This window comes from Dryobates pubescens, chromosome 19 (genome assembly GCF_014839835.1).
Source record: "Dryobates pubescens isolate bDryPub1 chromosome 19, bDryPub1.pri, whole genome shotgun sequence".
In the NCBI taxonomy this organism is placed as follows: domain Eukaryota; kingdom Metazoa; phylum Chordata; class Aves; order Piciformes; family Picidae; genus Dryobates; species Dryobates pubescens.
Window position 1 is genome coordinate 16,313,233 of NC_071630.1, and position 19,484 is coordinate 16,332,716.

Consider the following 19,484-nt stretch of genomic DNA (forward strand, 5'->3'; position numbering starts at 1 on the left):
CAATCACAAAAACACTGATAGGGTTCACTATATTCCTTGCCCAATCTCAGCCAGAGGAACACTTTATTTGACATGTGATAGTCCAATAGGCATCTTTCTCAGAGGTCAAGGGGCTCCTTCCCTCCTCATCTCCCCACACCACCCACTGGTGCTCAGGAGGAAGGAGACTGCAGCACAGGGAGAGGGAAGGAGGATCTTACTTTCTGTGGCCTCTTCTTTAGCACACTAATCATTACAGCACATCCGCTCAGCATTACTTTTTCCTTCTGCACAAATAATTAAGAAACACCTGTGTTCTTTTCATTCAATAACACATGTTTCAGAGCAAGCCACTCTTTTAAGCTTAGATTATTTTCTCTTACCACAATTCAGCTGACAAGATAACAATGACTCACTCTGCCAAGGACTGGGAAAGGGAGGAGGGAGAGGCTATCAACCATACCATTAAAATAAAAGAACTGGGGGGGGGGAAGAAATCAAATAAATATTATTGAAAATAAAAGAAGAAGAAGAAGCAACCTTAACATTTATCTCCTTCAAAATGGCCGGTGCCCCCATGCAACTTTGAAATCTGAATAAACTCCTGGAGGTGACTCTTTGCCAACATTCGCTCGGATGCCAGCTTTCTCACAAACGAACAGCTTGTATCTCCATGAAAACCAATGGATGGAACAAATTGTATTAAATTATGTAAAATGATACTAAAGAGCACAATCTACCAGTTTTTGGTTTGGTTTTTTTTTTTTTAAAAAAAAAAGATATATAAAATTTTAAAAATTGGAAAATCTTGGTTTCATAAATTGGAGAAAATTGTAAGAGATAATTAGGAGGGGGGAATGTTAAAATTTTATCGCGCTTACAGGGACGTCTCATGGCTTTAAGCAGGAAATGAGATTTATTCTCTCATAGGTCAGACACACATAATTCTTTGGTGCCATTGACACCTGTGAGTTATTTAGCCTTCCTCATACTTCAGCATGTAGAGAAATCCCATCTCTATGAAGCTGAGCACAGCCCTGTGACAGTCTCAAATTGTCCCTCCCCACCACACTGTGGGAGCTGTCAGTGCACATTATGTATCCGAATTTCCTTCTACTTCCCAGAGACCCTTTTTGGAGAGAGAAGGGGACACAAATAACTGTAATTAGCAGCAAATTTGCTATATCCTCAGAAACTGATTAAGGATATTTTCAGCACCTTTTGGGGACTTTTGTAATTTAAATATACTGCTATGACCATGCAAAGAACATTCCAGTAACTTTGCCTGAAATGGGTTTTAAATTGATGATTTCTAAGCATGAGTCAGTTAATCATGAACAAAAAGATCTGACTATTTCTGTATCCAGGGTGGAAGAAAGGGTGAGGTTGTGAGAGCTTTTGGCTAGTTTGAGACTTTAAATGACACTCTATTGGCATACAATAGGAAGCCTTAATTCAGGACTTTGTTCCAATAGCACACAACCCTGCAGTCGCTGAACCCCATGGGTCCCCAGCCTTGTTTAACGCTGCACCCACAGGTTCAAGGCAGATTTTAGGAGACAAGCCCTTCCCCTCTGATGACAGCAGGGCCTGGGGTCAGTCACTCCTGGCAGGGTCCTGCTGCTGCAGGGAGAGCCAGAACAGCCCCCAGGGCCACAGGAGGTAGGTGGTGTGCAGGCAGGCTTTCCCAACCTGCCCTGCATCACCAAAGGTGCTGAAAAATGGAAAAAGATAGCCAGAGATACTGTCTTCAATCAAAGAGACAGTGTACCATTAATCTAGGTCTAAAATAAAGGTGGTTCTTTTAACTCCTTTGCCCCTTTCCATTGCAAGACCCTGAAATGCATACTCATGTTTCTTGGCTGTAAGAGATAGCAAATTAATTCTGCAAGTGCATTAACTCAGTGTACACCTAAACCTTCCTAACCTATCCTCCGAGAAGGTATTTTTTTTTGCCACATGAATGAGAGTTAGGTTTAACTCTCCGTTCTACCACGTAGTTCTCCACTGGAGACCTTTGCAATCCTAAAAAAAAAATAAAAAATAAAATAACTTGTGCAGCCAGTAAAGCACATACAAGAACAGCTCAGCGGGACAAATGAGCATTGTAGCTTCCATAGTCACATACACCACAGGGAGCCTCAACTAATTTCCACTCTCAATAGAGCTTATACAGACCTGGAAGCTTAAAATTGTTCCTGTCTCTCCACTGAATAGCACTGGGATCCCGTAGAAAAGACACTCCTTTCCTGAAGGGCAAGAGAAATTTGAAGGCCTTGGGGCTGCAGAGGGAGAAGGTGGTCTGCCCCTTCCCCACACAGCTACACAGTGGCTGGAGAAACCAAATATACCAAATAAAACACAGGACCTTTCATATCCTACCACTGCCTTGAACCCTAACAACATTGCCTTGAACCCCAACACCACTGCCAGAAATAGAGCCTACCAGAGACTGCTAAAGCATGGGAGCCAAGGCTGTGATTGCCTTCTGGAGAATGACAGTGCCATTGCTTCTTTTTGCAGAGAGGTAGTGCTTAAGAGCTGCCCTTGAAGGGTTAATGCTTTGACTTGACGAACAAAACTTCCCATCTCTGATCCAGTCACACCACAGCCTACCATCATGACTCAAAACAGCTGGAGCTGCTAAACTGGCAGCATTGCAGTGTGGCATCAGGAAATTTAAGATAAAAACCATGTACAATGTAAAAATAATCCTAATAAATTCTGGGAAATGTAGACAAGCAAAGCTCCACGCGCTAAAAAAGCATCCTGCTACAGAAACTATTTTTAAAAAGGCTATTAGGAGGTGTGAAAGCAAAGCTGTCTATTATGTTCCTAAAGAAAGGCACCAAATGCTTATTTCTCATCCCAATGAATTCTGAGTGACCGTTTTTGACAGACAGTTAGCACAAGGTCACTGCCAGTCAGCAGGCTGCTGGCCAGCAGAGCCTCCCGGGTGCGGGTGACGGAACTCCGTACATCAGAGGAACCAGACGCTTGGGGAGAAAATTGAACCAACCGAAACATCATTGGTTTAGATCATCTGAATGAAACCTGATCTCAGCTGCTGGTTTCTGTGTTTCTCTTTTGTACCTTTTCTTATGCAGTGGAATAATTTGATCCCCCCTCGTTAAAATATAGCCGCTCCTCTGCTTATGTGTTTTCATGTGGTAAATTCAGGGAATACTAAAGTACAATAGCAAATAAAAGGATGGGAAAATATTTCCTTCCCCTCCATGCGACTCCTACCACAGACAATGAAATCCCTCAACAGGTTTGCAGGGAAATCAGAACACACTCAGGGCTGGAAGTGCAAATTCACCTCATCTAAATTATTAAACTAGTAGCAGTTACAAACAAGGAGCTTTTTTTATCCCACTGAATTTGGGATGGGTTACTGCTTTTCTGCAAACAGTCTTCAAATGTTTTGTGCAAACCAAAACATCTCTCCAAAAACACAGCCTTGCAGTGACCAAATAAACAGGAGGATTACTCCAAGGAGGAGAAGGCAGCACACAGGAGAGAAAAGCAAACATCATGGGCCTGTGCTGGGGTCCTGACAAACCAGGAAAGCACTATGGTCTCCTTTCTATCTCTATACAAGTTAGCATCTTGTTTGATGTCCAACCTGCAGAGACTACATTGAGAAGCACCTTCATTCTGCTTAATGTAATTTCAGCCAGAAGCACAGTCAGATTTTTTTTTCCCTAAACATCTACGGTTTGCAGATTTATCCATTTACTTTTAGCTCTAAAAGGAGCTTTAAGAAAAAAGTTTTCAAAGGAGATGGAGGGCTTTGAATTCAAATTTCATCTTTATCAGTTGCCCATTATTACCTCATGGTAAGAGACTAGCACTCCCACTTCCTCATGCTTTCTTCCATGTGAATTGAGGGCACACTTAGTGACTCTCTACACAGAGCTCCCTGGGCACCAGGAAGATACTTTTGGTCCACGTTAAAAGCTACAAACTGCAAACCTTTGAATCAGGCCCACAACCTGCATTAAAAGTGCAGTGACATCCCTAATTTGCTTTTACACCAACTTCTCTTTATTATTATTGGTTTTTAATATTAAAAGCCTATTTCATCATTACAATCCACATTTTCACACATACCTTTTTCATCGTTTTTAATCAATAATCTAAAATGATGCAGCAAGTGCAGCTTAATATTATTCCTTGGAAGGAAAAGATCTGACTGATTTCGTTCAGAATTTGCCTCCTTGAAGCCATCAGAGCTACGTTGGTATAAAAGTGATACAAATACCATCAGAATCAGCTTACAGGTGTTTAGGCCACAGAGAATACATTCAAATAAATTCTTATATGTATAGCACTTTATACACATGTTGGAAGTGCTATTTGAGCACACAGCAGTTGAATGAATAAAAGAATGACTTCTTTTTTTCTTGATTTATATGTCCTTGGAAACCACCTTGGGAGCCATAGCTTTTCCCCCCAAATGTCGTCTGAAATCCAGAGTACATGGACTAATAAGTGCCTTCTCTGAATTCAGCACCTCTAAAAATAAGAGGACTACCATAAAAATACTTATCCAGGTGATACACAGGTTTTTTCCATCAGACTTTTATGCAAGAAATCGGGCTTGCATATTACACATGATTCAAAAAGAATAATTAAAGTCCTACATGGACATATATCTGCCTCAGGGCAGACCTTTTATGTTGTTTTGCATTCCATGTGTCACTCAAAAGAATTGCAACTGGGAAATGATGTTGAACTAAAATAAGACAAGAACACATTGACTAAAATTATACCCTGTCCAATTTGCTGACACCCCTTTAGACATCTTGCCATGATTGCTCTGGTGCAACCACTGTTCCACGTATGGGTGACATTTAAACTAAGCATAGTTGCAGACTGAAATCAAATAAAGGATCTGAAGACTGCTTTCCCCCCTCCTTTTTGATACTGAAAAATACAAGGGATTAAAAAGCAGGAGGAGGAGGACATAGTTTGGACAGTGATCCACTTTTGTTATGCTGTCTAGAAAAAAACCACATTGTTGGTTTTCTACAATTAATATATTTGGATGAGAATAATCAGATTAGGAACCTGAATCTTTAGCACTTGCATGCCCAAAACTCCTACAGAAGTTAATGGGGGATTTCAGCTTGGGAGGATAACAGGACTGAGCATTTATTCTGCAAAACTAGATTTCCTGAAGCCACAATACATGAATACATTTAAGTCACACGTTCTTTGTCTAATGTATGATTCAGCTCACTGTGAATTTGGAGGCTGAGGTGGTGCAGGACAGCGGCCCACCTTCTGGGAGTCCCATTTTCCCATCCCAGTGCCTGTGATTCCAGCAGCTGTTCAGAAGGCAAGGAGCACAGGATGAAAACCCAGGGAATCTTATGATATGTTAGATCCTTATTTAAACCACTTAGAGCTAAATTTAACACATCCTCTGCATGCTACCCATCCCACCGTTCCTTTCCACCTCTAGCCTTCTCTTTGGCTGTTTTGTTTTCTCTTTCGTTTTGCTCACTTCCTTAATTAAGTTGATAATGTAATTATGTCACAGCTGTAGCATCCTCCTCTTGCAGAGGTGGCTGGATTTCTGTAACTTCAGCCTGTTTGATGATTGATTGATAGGTACAGGGATAAGTGTAACTTTTCAGAAATGTTATGAACAAGTTGTAAAAGGAAGGTACTGGCTCCAGCACAAAGAGGACCTATGTTTGGCATTCAGTGGGTCTTGCTTCCTTTTCACAGGAAGCTATGAGAAGGAAGAGAGCAGCAGGGAATAGGTGGTTTTAGCAAAGAGTTCTTGAATACTGGGAGAGAAAGAGCACTTCAGCTGGGGTAGGGAAGAAGAGAGCTTCTTCATCTCTCAGTAATTATTGAGGCAGAGGCAAGAAAGCAGCCAGTTCAGTAAAATCTCAGCCTCTATATCACATTCTCCTTGCCCCCAAAGAAGCAACCAACCACAAAATGGGTCACTCTGAGCTACTGTACATTCTCAAATGGAAAACACTGATATTCTGAATAAAGGGTTCCAACTAATTTGACAGATAACTTGTAGTCAGTATATTTACCATCCTATTTTGCTAGAGAGTAAAATTTCCTGTGAGGTACTTAGTATTCTTTTGTCATCAAGTGTCATATGTTATCTTTGACCTTTTTTTAGGTATGGAAATATTTAAGTGTTTTACAACAACATATCAAGGCACATCAATAGGAGAAAATCTAGGAGAAGAGTTAACTGAGAGGAGGAAAAAGCTTCACCCACTACTCGGATTTCCAGAAGAGGCTCAGAAGTACTTGCCCCGATGAACAAACAAAACGTATGTACTGGGAAATGTAAACAGAATCAGTGTGAATCACGAGACTCATCACGTTTTAGCACAAATCTGCAAGCATGTGCATATTCCAGAAATAAAATCTATTAGCAGGAGGTCAAGGTTGCATAATGAAGCAAGCAAAGAGCTAAAACTCTTCCCTTCTTCCTTCGCCGCTGGTCTGCTTGCTCCTTCTTGCTCTCCATACGCTGCCTCCCTGCTTTTCTCGCTATCCCTCGTATTTCAGCATGCTCTTTGGAGACACGTACATGCAAAACAAAGTTCTCCTCGCCGTGTCTACATGTGCAGCACAGCCTGCCTTCCCTTCTGAGTGCTGGGCGTATCATTACTAAAAATACCCCTCTGGAAACATTACCATGCGCACACCAAACTTTGATCTTCCAAGCTCCATATATCAATCAGAACGAAACCCATTTAACTGTCACATGCAAAGGCGCTCCTCCTCAATAGCTGCCTATCAGCCCCTGGGCACTTCTGGGGGGAAGCTGCACCAGACCCCAGGGCTCTCACAAATATGGAGATAAATACCAATATCTTTTCCTGTATCACCACCTCCACAGGAAGAGTAGATGGGATCTATACCTTCAGCCCAAGAGCAGGAAGCTTTCTCTAGACAAGCTTTAAAATGATGGTTTTTAGAGATTACTGTGTATATTTCAGTGAAAAGAGAGGAGTGGCATGTCTGGCACATCTGATGTTCTGTACAGATTTTGTCACAGCAGCACTGGCATAAAGTTTTGTGAAGCTGTTTGCGGAGAGTGTGTTCTCCCAAGGAGTGAGATGTTTCTGGTATTTAGCACCCACTAGGGCCGGCCATTAAAACACAGCAGGTTTTACTGAACGGATGGGATACCTCTCTGCTGGTGCCTGGCCTCCATAGGATCAAAAGACAATCTACCTTAGAAATACCTTCAGTAAACCTTTCATCTGTCTTGGGTTTCCCCACCAGGAGAAAACCACTAGGTCTGCACAGCTGCAAACCAGGTATGACCATAACTTTTACCAAGATCTTTGACCATCTTCTGTCTCACATGTGGTCAAGTCACGAACAGGCTCTGATGTGTGTGCACCGTTAAAACACAGCTGCATGTCTTTGAAAAATGCATTTTAGAAGTGGTTACTCTTAAGATTTCCTATGCAGAAAAGAGATGCTAAGATATCTTCTAAGAATTGTACAAAAAACCATTCTGTGTAGTTTTCTATGGCTTTAAGGAAACAAATTGTGGAAATGGGATCACATGTGGTACTGTTTTGGTTTCAGTGTTTGGGAAGATGGCTTCTAGGACACATCAGCAACAAACTTGAGATATAGAACTGTTAAAACACACTTCAAAACTTTTCACACAACCACCTTTGTTTATGTATCTGTGAAGGGACTGAGAACCAGAGATGGGTGTGGTGCATCAACTGTGTTGTACGTCATGGATGTTGTTTCTGGTAAGGATATCACTCCAAAGTCAGGTGAATAAACAATTGCCAAAACATACCTTGAAAACTTTTAAGCTCTGTTGGGAAATTATTGTTGGGTGAACATCACAGGGCCAGACAGTATGGACACCTCATTACCATCACTGTCACTACAACTTTAATGCTGTATTTATCATGCATCATGTATATCCAACTCTCCTTTAATAAGCAAAAACAGTGACAGGAAGGGAAAGTACCAAAAAATATAATGCCCAAGTTATGATAACCTACAATGGTCAAGGATGACAGTGAAATGGTGAAAAACTTCAGGCAGTTTTCACATCACAGAATTGGTTATTAGACAGAGATACCTCCTGGAAAAAAAAGATTACAAGCTCAATCGTTTTAGCATTTCAGGGAGCCCTGTGTAGGCTGAGATGGAGGCATCTGTGCAGCATCTTAAAGGGCAGGGCAAGCTGTGCCCTCTACCATGCAGAAAAACCAAAAATCAAGTGATGCAGTCTTCAAGGGAGGACTCCATTACCAACTGCCAAAAGAGTCTTCTTGCTATTATGAAATGGAAATTATTTGTAAAGCAAGGTTAAAGGCCACATGCAGGCATTCACTGGGAATTATTGACATAGGTATGACGTAGATGATAGCCAATCAAAAAGCAATTTTATAAACATTGTTATTAAATAGTAGGGTAATTGCTTTAAGTACTGGAGGAATGTCAGGGTCATAGGAGAGTTTTGTTGGTGTCATAGTTTTTTATTCGACACTTAGTGGATCAATGACACTTAGTATATTTATTCTGAAATGTGAGCTGTGTTTCCAGCCTAGAAGCTAATCCACATACCACATACCACCTCATACTCATACAGAAATAATTTCTGATTTTTATTTCATTCACTAAGTATCCAGCAATGCAAGCGTCAAAGCTCTCCACACATGAAAGTATGGAAGTAATTAGGGATTATGTGGTAAGTGTACAAACATAGTTTATATTACTGTGTATTAGAAAAGACCCCTTTTATAGCTGCCTTTGTCAATTTGACAGAGCAAAGGGTTTTAATGTACTGTAATAAGAAATGTAAGAGGGGGCAAAGGACAGCGTGGCTGTGATGCCTGTTTGTAAACTGCCTGGCCCCGAGGTCCTCCCTCTCTCCTACTCATCCATGCTCCATGCTTATTCTATGGTCATATACATTTAAACCCAGTTAATAGCAGCCTGGTGGGGGGGAGAGGCTGGGGGGAGTCCCATAAATGCACATTGTCAGCTGCCGCCAAAGCTTAGAGCAGGGCTTCTGCCAGGGCAGATGCTTGCAAAAGACAGCATGGTACATGCAATCAGAGGCAAAATTTGCATGATAAAAATGTCTTACAGAAATACAGAAATATTTTACTTCTTTATTTTTATCCTAGGCCCCAAATGCACTCAGAATCAAGTGTCTTAAAATAAATATATGCAAAACTGCACGGGAGGTGAACAGCCAGGCAGGGTGATGGCCAGGTAGGCCCATGAGCTGGCATTTTACGAGTCTGAATGTTCAGTGGCTTTGTGATGGATTTGCTCAGCACCTGTTCTTTATCAGGACTACAGGGCGCCCTGAGAGGGTGTGTAGCCATGCTTGAAATGCTTTACCCCAACCGAGTCGCCTACCTAGATCCCTCCCCCTCATTTAATGAAAAACAGGTCAGGTACAAATGTTTCTGCAGCCTTCTCATGACCTCCACAGGGGTAAGAGTAGGGATGGAGGGATACAGGCTGTTATTTACTATTTAGAAGGACGATGGCATCCTTCGCCTCACCATGTAGCGTAACCAATGACAATGGTGCTTCACTGCAAAGAGTTCAGGATTTAAATTATAACATGAAATATATACTACCCAGTAACATCCCTGTCACAGTCTGTGAACTTTAGCTCAATTAAAAAAGAAATCAGCTGACACTGATAAAATGCCGTTTTCAACCTAAGCGAAAGGAAAATTGTACCAACAACAATTTAGTGCATTTCAAAAGCAAACCCCAAAGAGGGGGGGAAAAAAAAAAGAGGAAAAATAAAGGACCACAGCACAGGCTTCTGAAAGGAGTGGGTGCACATAAAGCACAAACTGTCTATTTTGAAACATGTGGGACAGCTGCAGTGTGAGGCAGTCAGCCCTCTGACAACCATCCCCACTCTTGCCTTGGACTTGCACAGCACCCTGGAGCAAATCATGCCAAAAGTGGCTAGTAGGTAGCAGTAGACAGAGTTACGTGACCTAAAGGACTAGGTATACCAAGAGCATGCTGGCACAGAGCCATGATTTCTACCTGCAGTGAAATCCCTCCTTCCTGCAGCTCAGGAGCATTGCCACAGCTGGATGGGGAATTTCAAAGGGGCCTTGCATTTGCTCTGGCCTTTTATGAACCTATTTGTGCCAGGTTCATCCTAAAATCTACAGTACATGGTCTACAGCCTGGAATTAAAATAAGCTCTCACTGAAAATGTGAAAATCACATTTCATTTTGATTTATGCAGGAGATAATATGCTCAGGCTGCATTTTGACTGAATTGGTGGTCCCACATTAAATCTCTAATCTGAAGCATGCAGAAACTCCTCAGCAGAAGTTTGCACTCTGGCATAAGTGCTTCTGTTCTCTAGCAATAATACAAAAGGCAACTACTGCTTGTTGATGTTAACCAAATCTATGTTCCCAATGCTCTGGAACAGAAATAATTGAATGTGGTGGTAGCTGTTGGCATTTTTGAAAAGCAAGGAACTGGGTTGGATATCTCTGCAGTGGGGTTAACAGCTTTTGGTCTGGGAGTTGTGAATCCCTGGAAGTTATCACTGTGATTTTTGTATAGGGATGATGACTCCAGGCTCTGATAGGTAGTTCACATTTAGAAATAGTCACTCACCTCTATTTGGCATGCAGCAGAAATGTAGCAAGCATGATGAGAACAGGAGAAAAGATCAGTCACCAGAAAAAATGGAGTACAGGAAGCAGGTGATAGCTTTAGCATAATGAATTCCTCATCTTAAAATTTAAGGTTATTACTTACAGACAGACACATGTCTAGATGGTATGATTTAGACACTCTATTTAATTCAGCATTAAGTGTTTGCGGGTATTTAGGTCCTGTCACAACTTTGAGAACCTCAGCTCCAGCACATGCCAGCTCGGAGGAGTTCAGCATAATTCCTCCACCAGGTTCACCCCCAAATCTGAGCTCTGCTGGTTACTTCCCATCCACAACACCCCTCTCGCCATCTCTCTCACCTTTCTTTGCAAGATCTACATGCTCACACTGTGCTGGGTGCACAAAATATCGATGTGATGCTTTCCCTAACTGATGATGGTAAGAAAACACAGTCATTGGAACAGGAAAAAACAAAGATCAGAAATTTTACTCATGCACATACTTATGAGCATATGTGTAAATAACCAGATCTAAAGTACAGAGTTCCATCCTGCAACACACAGCTAGAGACTGTATTGTAAAGAAGCAAAAAGCTCAATCTGCTTTCCTGCAGAAATCTCTACTGTTTCAAAGCTCAGGGTCTGCCACTTCACCCATGGCATTTTCTGCTGCTGACTGGCCATTGCCTACACAGTGCCCATCACCCATCATCTCACTGCAAGATGCTTTACCTGGTTACCCAACCAGACTCCAAAAGATGGTAAAATGTATTCCCCACAATTTCAATTCTCCAGATGTATTTTTTCCAGCTTGAGTGCCATTAAGTCTCATGCATTACAGCTTGTGAGCAAAGAGCAGCTCCTTGGTATAAGAGATGACCACGGCAACCCAAGAAAGGACCCTTCCTCACAGACTGCATTTCTCTATGCTCAGGCAGATCCCTCCCATTTCCCTCAAGTCAGATCTCCTGCAGGCTTCCTCAACACATCACAGTCAGATGGCATACCACCAAAGGCTTCTGCCAGCACCTCTCCTTGGATAAAATGGAGATTCAGTTAATCTAGATCTGAGATAGAATGAATCAGCCTCAGGTGAGAAAACTGATATAATGTCAGTCCATGGTCACACAACTTCCAGGATTATGGGCAGTACCAATATGAAGGGCAAGACAAACCCATGCCTTTTTGTCAAGTGGCACTACTGTGCTTCTCATCCATCTAATTGCACACACTCCTGGAAAATCCATACTGTTACATGATGATTTAACTACTCCTGTAATATAAATACTGAATGATAAAAGCAATACCCAAGGAAACTGGGGGAAAAAATTGGAGACTTGTGAAGGGTGACCACTGCAGAAGTTGTGTTTTTTTGGGGAGGGGAGGAGGGGAAGGCACACACTTTGCATACTTAAAAACTAAACAAAAAAAAAGTACTCTAATTTATTTGAAAATCTAGTTCTTGCCTACTGCATAGTAAAAATGTGAGCCTCATAAAGACAAAATTCTCCACTTTCTGTTTCAACACATTCAGCATGTAGAGACATATTCAGGAGGTTTCTATATTTGATGATCTTTTTCGATTCAAAGTTTCTAATTAGTACTATGCCCTATTCTGTGAGTTTTATTTTCAGCACTAGAGCCAGCACACAACACCCAGAATGCCTCTCCATCAACTGGATAAAAATATGTACATCCACTTTCATTCTGTAGCAACAGATCCTCTTTTAACTGCTTGGTGAACACTTGGGAGCTGATTTAACCAAACACCAGAGACTCAGGATATTGCCCCTGTTACACCTCTTAGTAGAAGTGCTTTTAACAGGTGAAAGTCATTGAATCAAGACATGGTGTAACAGGTCAGTCAGTCTGCCACAAGTGCAGCAGCATTGTTAGTTTGAGGCTCAGAAGGGAGAAGGGTTTGCAGCGCTAGTGCTTTGATGTGAGCCCCGTTTCCAGTGATACCTGTAAGCCTGGATGCCTGCCAGGGGTAAGGGGGCTGCATTAAACACTAGTTTTGCACCATCGGTTTACAGTTTGCATAACCATTTGTGTCCTGTCTTTGTTCTAGGATGGTCTGCTCCAAACCCAAAACATAATTGTCAGTGTTGGGTTAGGACACCACAGAGCATGGCACATGCTCGCTTCCTCTGTACCTCACCAGAATACCACCTCCAGTATTTCACCAGCCTGAGGATGAGGGATGATGCTTGCTCATTCAGCTTCCCACATTCACACTGCAGAAAATCCCTGGAAATACAGAGCTAGCCCAAAGTGAGAAGCAATCAACTCCCAAAATTGCATTAATTTGGAGAGGCCAATACTGATTTCTTCCCATCCTTCCTTTTCCTTGCTGCAGTTTAACTTCCAAGAGCATAGCAGCTCTCCATGACCACACAGGACTGGGGACAGCTACTGCTTGTTGCACGCACAGTCTCCTCCCAAACTCATCTGAAAGGCAGCTCCAGATTTGCTCACAGTTCACAATGACTATTCCCAGTATACACCAAAGAGATGACCAGGCAATCAGCACAGCTTATTGGGATTTCCTTATCCTAGGAAGCCATCTAAGATGGGTTCCAATTCATCCAAACCATATCCCATCACTCAGCTACATGATCCTAACTGTTAAGGATTTAAGAACTTTTTTTTCTTGAGTCTTAAAACTCTGTCAGCATGCTTATATTTACATTCAACATCCACAAAGGAAGATCTGAAAGCACAAAATAAATAGGAAAACTCCTAGGGGTGAAAGAAGATGGAGGGCGATACAATAAAATGAAGTCAAATGAAAATAAAACAAAAGAGGAACACACTACATTGCAGAGAAATCAAAAGGCAAAATAAAAGATTAAGGAGTGCAGGTAAAGATTTTTTTTTTAAATGCTTTAAATGTTGATTCTCTGAAACACCCTACTGTTTTTGTTTCATGCAGTATTTTGATGCTAGCATCTAATTATTCTTTGCAGTGTTTTATCTCCCCCATTATAGTATCACCAGATTTTTTTTTTATTGGCACTTTCCCTATTAATGATTACAACACCTACATTTAAGGAGCTAAATGAGTTCTCTCTTTTCCTGAGCTGAAGGGAGGAGGGTCAGCAGAGAAATGAGAATTATTCTGTTGCATGCGGATGTGCTATGCTCAAAATTAGTTTTGGCCGTTGATGTAGCTCCCACAGTTTACTGAGGCAAACAAAAGAGTCCTCTCCATTCCTAGCTGTAACCCAGGAAAGGTGGGGAGAGGCCCTTCTGCTCTCCAGTCAAAAGAGGAATTTAACAAATCATTCAGCTTCAGTCTGAAAGTGCTAACAGTTTCCTTTTAAATACCTCATTTTCATTAAACTCAGATTTCTTTTCAGCATCATACAGTACAAAACCACACCCAGTAACAAAATGTATTTACTCTTCTCTCTCTCTCAGTTGTGGATGACTGCTTTAGCAAAGTGCACTATTGAAGCACCCTGAACACACCCTGGGGATGGTCCCCACGTACGGCAGTACTCACATGACATGTGTGGAGTCTATGCACACCCGTCCTCGCCAGCCCCCCATGGAGACAGCATGCCTGGAGAGCAACTGGGTGCTGTTGTTGGCTGATGAGCTCCGTCTGGTCATGTTCCCAGCGGGCCAATGATGCCAGCTGGGAAAAATTAAGCTGAGCTGAGGACTGGGTGGGTTTTGCCCACTCCAGTGCTACTGCAGGGCTCACACAGGAAAAAGCTGCCCTCCTTGGGGAAGTCACTAGGGCACAACTAAACTTCAGCTAGACCTTCACCTCAGCCACACCTCCCCAGGAGCAGCTGTAGGGCTTCTAAGGGTAATTGTGTAACTGCAGAAATCTGGGCTAGCAATAAACCAAGGAAAGCCTAGATGGGGCTAGGGAAAAGAAGAGGCGTTAGTGTTTACACATAAGCCTAAAAAAGCAATCCAGGGTGTAAATACCTGCAAATAAACTTTTGTCAAGAGCCAGAAGCTTTCACACCTATGCAAAGCTGGCAACATGCCTCAAGCTTACTACTTTTTTCCCCCCCTTCTTCCTTCCTTTGGACTCCAAAATATTTCTGCTGTGCTCCCCACACAAGGAATGAGTTGCCTTAATATATTGGCTTTGGCTGTGGTTTTCACACATTTCAGCTTCTCAGGTATTACAGGGGCTTCAGTAAATAATTAGAAGAAATTACTAAAGATTTGTACAACTATTGTTCTAAATAACTGCTTTGTAAATGACTATGTGTTTATATTAAATTAACACAATGAAAGTTTGATGGCAAAGCAGTAGAACTATTATATTAGAGAAGCAGACAGACAGACAGACAGCCTTTGGAGGAGACAAAAGCTAAAGCTTTCTTAACATAGAAAATGTTCCATGAATAGGGTTAAATACTTAATGGTTGCTAGCAAAAGATAAGACAAATATTCTTTGTTAATATTTATAGAATCCCATCAGGAACTCTTTTGTCCTAGCATTGTTTCCAAAATTCAATCCCCCAGTTATATCCATCATTTTTCATGTGATTAAAGGAATCTAAATTTGCTGCCTTGTCTTGTAAAAGAGTAAAAATTTAGATCTGTATTATTAAAGCCTCTTGGTTGGAGCAGCAAATGTAATATTGATAGCCTATGGTATATAAGTCTAAAAAAGTGACTGATCACACACACACATGACACAAAAATGCATTCATAGGATTCATGACATTATTGCTAAGAAGTTGGGATCCAGCTAAAAAAAGAGATAATTAAGTCCTTCCAAAAAGAGACAAATAAAATATTTCAAGGCAAGAAACAAAAGACTAGAACCACAAGTGGAAAAAAAAAGACAAAAGCTTTGATGATAGGCAAGTGACACTCAGCACTGTGGTTACAGTCACAATTGCCCCACATTCCCTGGGGCAAGGAACCTTCTGCTGCAGGAGCAACCCCTTAAACCTCACTGTGTGCCAAAACAGGGAGCCACGGGGCAAAGTTGGAGGTAGACTTGGCCATTAGAAGTGTCCCAGCAAAACCAGGCATGTGGGCCCGCTGTATGTCTGCAGGGAGGGTAGAGATGCATTGCATGCATCAAGCACCTCCAGGGAGGTTTCAGCCAGTGCTGGCCCCATGCATTTCCTTTCCTTCATCTGTAAAATGGGAACTCTGGTAAGTTGTGTTGGTTTTGGTGATGTGCTTTTTGTCTATATGCAAAAGATGTATCTTCATCTATAGAAGAGCTCAGCATTTATCAAAACTGGTAATTAACATCAATACTATATAACCAAAGTGAACACATCCCTGCAACGGGTCAAGCATCCATCCACCCAAGTGTCCACTGCTCTTCTGACCCCAGCCAGAGCCCCTAGACAGACAGACAGACAGACAGCAAGCCCCCCAGAACTGTCCCTCCCTCCAGCCCTGCCTAATAGTTGCCTGAAGCCCCTGCCCCAAGGCAGGCTGAGAGGCAAGGGTCAGGGGCTGGGCCACCTGACAACTCCATCTGGGCACCTATGTTCCACAAGCAAAACGCATGTTGGTTGTTTTCTTTTCCCACCTTTAGAAAAGCAAAACTCAGAGTTGAATTTTTCTCAGCCTACTAAGAAGGGCTTTTTTTTTTATAAACCAGGCAAAAGCCAAATCCTCATTGATCCAATTTTTTGTTGGGTTTTTTTTGTGTTGGTTTTTTTTTTTTTTTTTTTTAAACTCAGAACTTCTTAACAGCTTTAGAAAAATAGATAATTATTGCAGTTAATTTCAGCAAAACAGTTCAAACTCATCAGGGCTGCACAAGTATAATTTACTACTCCTTCTGACTTATTGTTTTGACTAGATGTAGATTGATGATTAAAGTGATAAACAGTAACATTTTTATAAAATGGCTGACTCTGCCAATGGCAACTGAATAAGAAACATGCTGAAAGAGCTGTGCTGTTATTGTGATTGTACTCAAGGCTGTCAACAAAGAATATAAGTATTTGACAAGGTGTTATCTAATTGTGTTTTTAAAAGCCACGATACGTACATCTTTTAATGTGTCACTTTAAGCTGCGAGAGAATTTCTTTTATTAAGAAGTACAAAGGGAAAAATGAATGCCTTGCATTTTCTTGTTTCTTTTTCTTTTTTTTTTTTCCCCCCAAGCTCTGCCCTTTTGCCGTCATTCGACAGAATATATTTGCTCTTTAGTCAAATTGGCTTTTATTTAAATGGTAGCCCAAAATAGCACGGCAACATTAGGTGTATAAGAAGAAAGAACAGTGTGTCCCACAGACAATTTTTACCTCAGCCCTGGTGGGAATTAACTGATCGAAACAGAAGGCTAAGAATAAAATCCTTTTGACGCTCAGTTAGTGAAGCAGCATTTTGGAGCAAGGAAAGGGGTTGTGCTTTTTCTGGTTGGTTTTGTTGCTGTGGTTGTTGTTGTTTGTGTGTGTGGGGGGGTTTTGTTGTTGTTGTTGTTTTTAAGAGGGATCACCAGGAAAGGTATCTTAACATGCTTTGGAGCTACCTGTGTTTCTTTTGTGGTTCTTCCTGCTACATACAGACATCCTTACATCCAAAATACAGTTATTGTCAGCAAGCTGCTTTGGTCTAGGGAAGGGCTGTCAGCTCCCCTGACTCCAGGGCTGCAGATTAGAGTCTTCTCCAGCCTGCCTCAGCCCACTGACCCTTTCTCTGCTTGTAAGAGAAAACCTGGAGACCATGAGAGAAGAAGGAGCTTGCTCATGGATTACAAGAAATATGTGATTGGTGGGCTGGGTGAAGGAAGACAGGCAGGAAGAGGCACTGGTGCCAGGGCACTGCTGTTACCCTGTAGAGAGCAATGACTGGCCAGGAAAGAAGGAGTTAAAATGGACCATAGAGGGAATTAAATAAAGATGCTACCAAAAAAGGGAAACTCCTGCTTCTGTGTTCTTGCCTTCTAGTATGACAATAGCATTGTGAAATGCCACAAGGCATGGAGGGAGACCAGAAATTAACTGGAAATTCTCTTACTTGTAGTTTGAAAAATGGGGAGAAGTGGAGGAACTGGTACCTTTGAGAATCTCTCTGGGCCTCCACAGGGCTCATTTTGGTGAAGGCTCAGGAAAAGTACAGCTGCAAAAGGCTCTCCTTTTCATTTAGGTCTGACAGCTACCAGAGGGAGACTTCACTGCTGGAGCTTTCCTGCCAGCAAATGCTGCTGTGATGCCCTCAGAAAGCCAGTATTTTGTTGGCAATCTAAATGTGCTGCCAGAGCAAGGAGGTGGGCCCTTTTGAACCAGGAAGTCCCAATGGACCTGCAATGCCATCATTCTGAGAGTGTTCCATTGGACATCAGCTTGAGAAAGCAAATACTCCAATCTTATCTTTACCAGACAGCAGAAACAGTCGATCTTTCCATTAGCATTTTGTGTAAGTGTAGCCGATGCGTGAAGGAGGGGAAACTTCACAAGAAGGAGGATGGCAGCAGAGTAGCACTTGCTGGAAAACACAGTGTATTTTAGGTTAAACAGTAGAGGGTGAGGTAGAGCACTACACTAATGCAAAATGCTGGGTTCCAAATTGTGCTGAACTCTAACAATGTCATTTGCACACCAATCCTAGCAGCGTCGCTGAAATATAGAGGTCAATTCAGCCTATTATGGGACAGCAACTTCTAGCTTTTAATCCCAGTGGCATTTTAAGCATGGGATGGTAGTTAAAGGAAAAAAACAAGCTCTTTATAATGAAAGACATAGATAGCTTCTGTCTGACCTGATTCTGCAAAGTAAGGCACTTCATACCTGTCCTGGCCCAAGCTCTGTGTTTGTTTCTCTTTGAAGGCATATTTGCCAAAATTCATAAGGAAGGATCAGAGCCCCAGTTTCAGAGATAATTAATATCTTTTGGTAACATTTGATGGCCTGGGTTCAGATCACTCCTGAAGATCATTCCTTAGCACTAATTTTAAAACTACCTCAGTACTGAATTGCTGACTTTTCCAGAAGGACTTGAGTGGTGTCCTGTTTTGTGTTCAAAGGTGTAGAATGAGACTAACACTGGAAAATCCTACATATCCTTCTATGTACAATTGAGAAGGTACAGGTCATGGACCTGCCACAGCCACTGTGAAATGCATACAGAAAATAACTGAATACAAAAAATAACTGAGAAAAAACAGCTTTTTGTTAGCATAGAATCTTCTTTGTAAGTGAGGATCACAACTATCATAACTATCTCTAGCCAGTTCAAAAACTTAAAAGTTAGAAATGTTCCAATTAAAAATCTTGACTTTATATAAATGAACCATGAGCAAAAAAACCCCACCTATCTCTGAGCACAAGCAGTCCAAGGACCAGCATGCATTGGTGACTGACCACACCGTGACTTTACCAGGCTCAGTAGTGGTGGCAGTGCCCCAGTGCTGGGGGACTGAGCACTGGTGTTCCCTGACATGAAAGCATCAGAGCTCACACTTCACTGCTGCAAAACTGAAGCAATGCTGACCTGTGAACCCACTGGTGGTTTCTAAACAGCAGTTGAAGTTGAATGCTCTGACATGGCCTGTGGCAATGCTTTCCCTCTTCTACCACAAAAAAGAGACAACACATTCATGTTGGTCTCTTCTCCCAGGCAGCCACCAACAGAACAAGAGGACACAGTTTCAAGCTGCACCAGGGGGAGGTTTAGGCTAGATGTTAGGAAGAAGTTCTTCACAGAAAAAGTGATTTGCTGTTGGAATGAGCTGCCCAGGGAGGTGGTGGAGTCACCATCACTGGAAGTGTTTAAGAAGAGACTGGATGAGGCACTTGGTGCCATGGTTTAGTTGATTAGATGGTGTTGGGTGATAGGTTGGACTTGATGATCGCTAACGTCTTTTCCAATCTGGTTAATTCTATTCTAGTCTGTTCTAGCCTGTCCTATT

General features: G+C 41.9%; 1 protein-coding gene across 8 annotated transcripts in view; it reads right to left on the reverse strand.

The window, feature by feature from the left end:
* ZNF536 (zinc finger protein 536) overlaps nt 1–19,484 on the reverse strand; it is a 352,862-nt gene that overhangs the window by 72,654 nt on the left and 260,724 nt on the right. The window lies entirely within an intron of this gene.